General features: G+C 37.7%; 1 pseudogene; it reads left to right on the top strand.

Annotated features, from left to right (window-relative positions):
- The first annotated feature begins 6,365 nt into the window (after positions 1 to 6,365).
- Positions 6,366 to 7,325, top strand: part of LOC107667038 (interferon regulatory factor 2-binding protein 2-A-like) — a 4,295-nt pseudogene continuing 3,335 nt past the window's right edge.

A 7,325-nucleotide genomic window follows, 5' to 3' on the forward strand; every position in this document is an offset into this window, starting at 1 on the left:
ACTTATAAGTGCATTACCGCCACCTATCTCTCAAATGGACCATTGACGCTCCTAATTGAGATTGTAGATAGAGTGTCAATGGTCCATTTGAGAGATAGGTGGCGGTAATGCACTTATAAGTCTGCGATCTGTAAGTATGCGATCAAGTATGTTCTCTGAAACAAGCAGTTACATTTAAAAAACATTAGATGAACATCCAACTAAAAAGTTTCAGAAAAACGTTCCATCAACAGTGTATAAATGTTTTTGTGCTAAAGTTTTGAGAACATTATTAAAGACCAGATACCATAACTCCATAATGGTACCGCGAGAATGTTTGTTCATAACTTTATGCGAATGTTAGCCAAAGTTGTGGAACATGAGAATGTACCCTGTTAGTCTCTTTGAATTTTTCTAGCCAAGCCCCGCCCACTAGACTGTCTGATTGACGGATGTTCTTCAGAATAAGCTACATCATAACTTTGACTGATATGTGCTCAGTAATATAACTGATAATGAACGTGTTTACAATTCTTGAATACAGGTAAATGAACATTGCTGAGTGTACATGCATAATTATTCGTAATCTGATAACCATCAAATATAGATCTTAAAAACCAGAGAGTTCCAAAAACAAAGTTTACATGAGATTTTTAATGATCAGGTTGTGTACATGCACCTGGAAAATCAGCAAATATGCAAAAATCTAGGTGTGACTTTAACTGTTGGCATGACCTGACATGTCGAGTTAATAGGCATAATCATTGTAATTGTTGTTTGAGACCGAGTAATGAGTAACGTCTGGAGAGCTAAAACTAAAAAAAGATTTTGATATTGTTACAACATTTATAATGGTGGTGAGTGCACATTACAAAATCAAATTTAATGGGCAAAACTGGTTTCTAGTGATTCATTCGCTGAAAGCAGGCTTGTTCCATTAATGCATGTGAAACCAAAAGTGTGAAAAGAGATGACACCACCCACACTTCATTTACATAGAGCTGTAGATGTCATCACACACACCTGCCAACTCAACCCCGGTGATGTTAGATGTAGGTAAGAGTCATGTTACATACTGAACAACAGTTTGTGAATAGATCTCATTTACTTATAAACGTGACCAAATGCACCCAAATGTAAATATTTTATTTGTGTGTTTGTTTCTTTGTTTTTTATATATATATTTATATTTTTATTTATTTATTATTTGTTTTCTGTTCATTCTTTTTATTTTGTTTTATTTTGTGTTTGTTTCTTTCTTTATTTTTTACTTTTTAGCAATTAATGAATGTTTATTTTTTTTCATAAATAAAACAAGAGCCTTGACTGGGCAAATTACGTATGAATCTGACTGGATTAATTTTAAATGGCTTTTTTTTTTAAATTGGTTTAACAGCTAACCACTGAAATCTTGGTCTTAGCTAAGCTGGCTATTAAGAGACCTTATTTTGGCTTTTTTCTCAGACATGTATTTCCTGTACAAGTCAGTCAACCTCGATTATAACATTTAAATGTGAGTTTTTCAGAGTGGATGCTATGCTGTATGTGTAAATGACTGGGGATTTTGACAGGAAACCACATCTCTTCTCATCTGGCAATGACAGCATGCTTTTCATGAGCTATGGCAAAGACAACACGAGAGCGTTTATTTTGCCTTTTTAAAAAGAAAACCTTTTAGTTTTCATTTGAATGCCTTATGCTATTGATTGATGAAAGTGAACATTTTATTTATATATTTCAAATGTATCAAGTTAAGGAGAGCTGTGCTGTTACTTTGTAACCAGACTTCGGAACGTTTGCTTGTAACATTCTTAACAGCTGCTTAGCAACACCCTAGCAACGACTTAAAAATGTTTAGTATTCTGTTTTTATTTTGCATTGATTTCCCAGCATTTTTAACTCTCCTAACTGGCACAATTACCAGACTAGACCGGCCTTTTTACTTCATCGTGCTTTTTTTTTTATTATTACTGTTGCACATGTGGCACATCTGGCGCTCTGCCTGAATCATTACTTACTTTTTATGTTCCGCTCACCGTCGCCATGGAAACTGCTGCATGTTTGGCAGCGAGCCTGTGAAGAAGAGCAAGAGCAGCCGCGCGCAACAGAGAGGATTGCGAGCTCTCAGGAATTGGCCTACATCCAGTGTAATCATGGCGGGGAGCTGAAATGAGGCTTTTGGCAGCACACCAGGTTTCAGAGAACAAAGATGTGAGCCACTAATGTTGGCTGCAGAGCCTGCTTGGCATCCTTTACCATTTCCCAGCAGCCCCTGCCACGGCTGCCTGCCAAGCCGCCCTCCCCTGCTGGGACTGCAAAGTGGATCTGAATAAAGAAAGAGAGTTGTTTTTCTCCAGCTCCTCTGCTCCAATGACATCCCCTCTGCAGCCTCCAGCCCCCAGATTCCAGACGCCCAGCACATTTCTTCTGCTTCTCTTTCTTCTCTCGCAGGCCCTCCATTTTGACTAAATTCCTCCATTTTATAATTGCTCTACCTCCTCAATGTCACCAAATATTTGCTGATTGCTCCGACAAAGTGAGAACGCTCCAATGAGTATATTTTTGTCAGTATATAATGTACATAGTTCATAACAACCAGATGAATATATGCCTGTTTTGAGAATATCCAGAAAGTGTAATATCCAGTGTGTGTGGTGTGTATACACACATATGTATATCTATAATATATCCATATAATTTGTGTAGTCATTTTATCAAAGTAAATGGCATCAAATGTAACAATCATGAAATTATGGATTTATTAGTAATTTGTTAAAGCAAAAAAGTTAGTTTTATTTGCTTTTATTAAAATTAATATTAAAATAAGTATGTTTTCATGTGTGTATATATGCAAATTAGCAATAATGCTAATTACAGCAAAACTGCTTTAATATTTATTTAATATTATATTCTCAGAGTATATAAATATATAAACAAATTGTGACAAATTGCTTTTGTTCCTCTATTGTGAGTCACTTTAAGTTGAAAAACATTCACATTTACTGTGCATTTATGCATTTAGCAGATACTTTTGTGCAAATTGACTTACAAAAGTGGAACAAAAGCTAAATGCTTAAATGTAAATGTACACGACACAATAATGGGGTAGTATGTAAATAATTCAGCCTATTTCTGTTTTTTTTGCGTTTTGAATATATTCTCCTCCTTTTTTTCTAAATGAACGTTATGTTTAAATGTATATGCAATAAATACTTTATGCAGCCTGCTACACGAAATGACTGTAGACGGGTCAGTAATCACAAAACTGAGGTTGCACAAGAAACTCGTAACTCGCAACAAAAACATTCTCCGTTGAATTCGTGAGCTGGAGAGAAAAAATTGCAACACAGTAAACAGGATGTTGCCTGTCAGTGGGGCTGTCCTGGTGAGCAGGGGTTGCCATGGTTACCATTTCCCGATAAATTTACAGCCAATCAAAAGGAGGAAAAAGATTTTACAGACTGCCTGCATGCGCTAGGAAACGCAGGGTATGGTGACATTGTGTCAGCGGGTTCACTCGACGCACTTCAGCGAACCCAAAAGCACAGCACACGTTTTAGCACGCACCCTCGTGTTATAGTTGAGACTGATGTTGTTTTATGCCGTCTGCGTCTCTGTGAATGTGTCTGGGTCCGTTTCCGAGTCCTAAGAGGAACCTTTTGTGAACACAAGTAGCGGTATTGATGATGCTTATGATGCTTCAAGATGAGAAGCATTTGTGACTATAACAATATCAATATTTCATTTGTGCTGTTTTCATGCACAGTACCACGTCCTCGAACATCTGTAGCAGATGTGTTATATAACACAGAAAATGGGCCACGTTATGGAAGGGAGGAAGATGAAAACACAAAAGCCTGTTCGAGACAAACACTGATATGCTTTGGTATCGGTGTTTCCCTCTTGATTCAAACCTGACTAATAAAACACACTTGGTTGCTTTTCAGCAGCCTTTCGATGTTACGTTTTTCTTTCCGATGTGTTATTTTAACTGTGTTCCACAACGAGGCAGTGCTTCAGACGTGCTGAGTCATGAGCATGTAAATCAGTGTTTCTCAACTGGTTTTGCTTTAGGAAGTGGACTTTTATTTTGACATCATGTGGTGACCGAATGCAGCGCCAAAATTGTAAATCATACAAACATTCGAACTCTGAAATATATTTATATTACCAAGCTGGATTATGATGGAATCAAAACGTCTGATTGGAGATAAATCATTTGTAAAAGCCATGACTAGTCAAATTTTGAAATACATTTGAGTTAATTAATTTTAAATAGCATATTTTATATTGGGTGACCTGCTAACACGGCACCAAAATTGTAAATAATACAAAGGTAAACCAAAACAACATTAATATTACCAAACTGGATTATGATTAGGGCTGCACAATTAATCCAATTACGGATGCCACAATTACGTAATCGTTCAAAGTCCACTTATGTTATTCTGTGTGCTTAAGATGCTTTTTATTTTCTTTTCTACATGTTAGCTTAAGGGTTTTCCCATTGTTTTAGTTTTAGTATAACACTATAATACCATTTATATTTTTACTTTTTTTTTTAATAATTTAAAGAAGAAAGCAATCCGATGTATAGTTGACATGTAATGCTTAAAACTATAGAGAAGCACTAAAGGTTTTTCAGTTAGAGTGTTTTCAGCTTGTTTATTTTCATATAAAAATACGGCATGCAGGTGCATCAAACAATGGTATAAACATCATGCAATGTAAATTGTGATAATCGTAATAATCGCAATTACAAGTTCAAGGGAATAATCGACAATTATGATTTGTGTCATAATCGTGCAGCCCTAATTATGATGTAATCAAAAGTGTGAGCCAAATCATTTATAAGAGCCACACTCGGTCAAATTATGAATGAATATGAGTTGATTAATTTGATATAGCATATTTTATATGATGGTGAGCAGCAAAACTGTAGGTAAACTAAAAAAAAAACACTGAAATGTATTAATGAATTATAACCCCAATATTAAGCCAATTCATTTGCATAGATTTTTAATAATCACAAGAATGAATAAGACAATTAAATGCACGTTTTTTATAATTTGAGTATGATTTTTGATTTCGGTTTCCAATAATTCACCGCACAAACACATTATGGTCGACACGGACCATGTTTATCCTTGTTTAAACTGTAGTCTGGTTCATATTTCCTTTACCTTTGTTATCCTAACTATGCATGCTTATTTATGCATTATTATTATTTCCATTCACCATTGTTTTTCACTGTAGTTTGTGACTGGCCCGTTTTTGAGTCACGACCCGCCAGTTGATTGAGAAAACAATATCAAGCAATGACCTTCTGCCTTGCATCTCAGAGACGTTGCCCTTGAGTGACACCAGCCTTGCAGAATGTGTTCATGTGAAATCTTGCAAACTTGAGGAATTAGTTGTCAGGCCGGAAAGAAAAGGCCGTATTTACAGTTTCTCGGGTACAAAGCATGCCCTAGCGCTGCAATTTCTTGAGGAGGGTTGTTCATAAGCCCTGGCTGAGGGCCAGCAGATTTAATGTTCGTTGAGAAGGGCGAGGCGAGCTTTGGGTGCGTGACTAAACATCTTACTTCCTCTTTTCAACGTCACGAGGGCTTGCACAAACACATCCTGCCTTGTGTCTGCAGATTTCAGACGCATTGCTTCACCCCAAAGAGCCCTGAAGCTGCACTCAATTGGAAGGAGCCAAAACAAAAGGGAAGGACCTACAAAGCTATTTGTTGGTTCTTCTCACACTGTGGACATTTTGTACCCAGTGACGTTTATACGCATCTAAACAAGAACAAATCTGAAATCTGTGTGGTATAAATGAAAGTGAGTTTTATTTCATGAGTGTGACACACATATGGCTATGACTGGCAAAATGTAAGACTCTTATTATTGTGAGTTGATGCATTTTGACTCACTGAATGGCGTGTTACACTCTTCACAACAGGAATGTAGGGGGATCTCCAGCCAGACATGTTTTATTGCTATTTTAATGCATGAGTGAACACAGACTGATCTGAGATCATCTCAGTTTAGTCTACATCAGCCAGCCTCTGAATTTATACTTTTAATATTTAATAATTACAATTGTAATTTTCATCCATTTATTTTTATTGTATTGTGTAGGCCTACTACTATATTGTTTTTCTAATGTATAATCTCTGCCATGAAATAGCATGTGAAGTTGATGTGGCAATAAACTTAAATTAAACTGTAACTGTAAAAGTATTTATATATATATATATATATATATTTAAGTCATTCTAAAATATTATTATTAAACTAAGAATAAACTTTAATTATAAAATAAATCCTCAATTGAATTGAAATTCGAAATATAAATGAAATTAAATAAATAACCACACCTTTTTCGTGGTTTTCCAGTCGTTTGGGATTTAATGGATACAAAAACATTATTTCATAGAGCAATTTCATGCGAATAACAAGAAATATCATATCCACTACCAGCAAGATTTCATTCATTTCCACTTTCCCATGCATGTAAATCGCAACTCCCTCATATTTCCATGTTTTCCGTGACCGTGGGAACCAAATTCGATCGAAAAAGCTCATTATTCCCCTTCGGTAATAATTTGGCTGATTTGCATATAGCGTCCGTCGTACGTCAGTCGAGTCTAAACACAACTTTCGACTCCGAATCGTTTCCAACGCGTCCTTGATATCGAAAGCGCTCTTTTGCTTATTTCCTACTTCTCGCCGCCGCCGTCGCAGCTCTGGCCTCGATTCAAGTAGAGTTAAATAAAGGAAAAGAAGACGGGAGGAGGGGGTGCGTGCGCATGCGCATGCGCCGGAGGGGGTGTTCTATTTGCTTCTATCGAAGAATCAAGTGAATAGAAGCGGGGAGTCAGCGGGCGCGGTGACGTCACGGCTCCACATCGAGCTCCGGTCGGTCTGGCGGCGGTAGAGTGAGTGAGTGAGAGAGACCGAGCGAGCGAGCGAGCGTCGTAGTAAAGCGCACACTACTATGAAGTTCTGTTTGTAACGCAATTATTACTCGAGAGGAGCCTACCTCGTTTTCCCACAGCATCCGCGGACACTTCTGAGAGGACTGCGCTGTGTTTTCGGAGGGTTTTCCACCTATAAGAGCGATGTCGTCCGCGGCGGTTGCTGCTTCGAGGAGGCAGTCGTGTTATTTATGCGATTTGCCCCGCATGCCGTGGGCTATGATCTGGGATTTTACCGAGCCCGTTTGCAGAGGATGTGTCAACTACGAAGGAGCCGACAGGATCGAGTTTGTCATTGAAACCGCGCGGCAGCTCAAAAGAGCGCATGGATTTCAGGACGGCAGACCGGCGGGACCGGGGAAACAGTTATCAGGGAAA

Source organism: Sinocyclocheilus anshuiensis, unplaced genomic scaffold (assembly GCF_001515605.1).
Source record: "Sinocyclocheilus anshuiensis isolate Anshui unplaced genomic scaffold, SAMN03320099.WGS_v1.1 scaffold665, whole genome shotgun sequence".
NCBI classification, from domain to species: Eukaryota; Metazoa; Chordata; class Actinopteri; order Cypriniformes; family Cyprinidae; genus Sinocyclocheilus; species Sinocyclocheilus anshuiensis.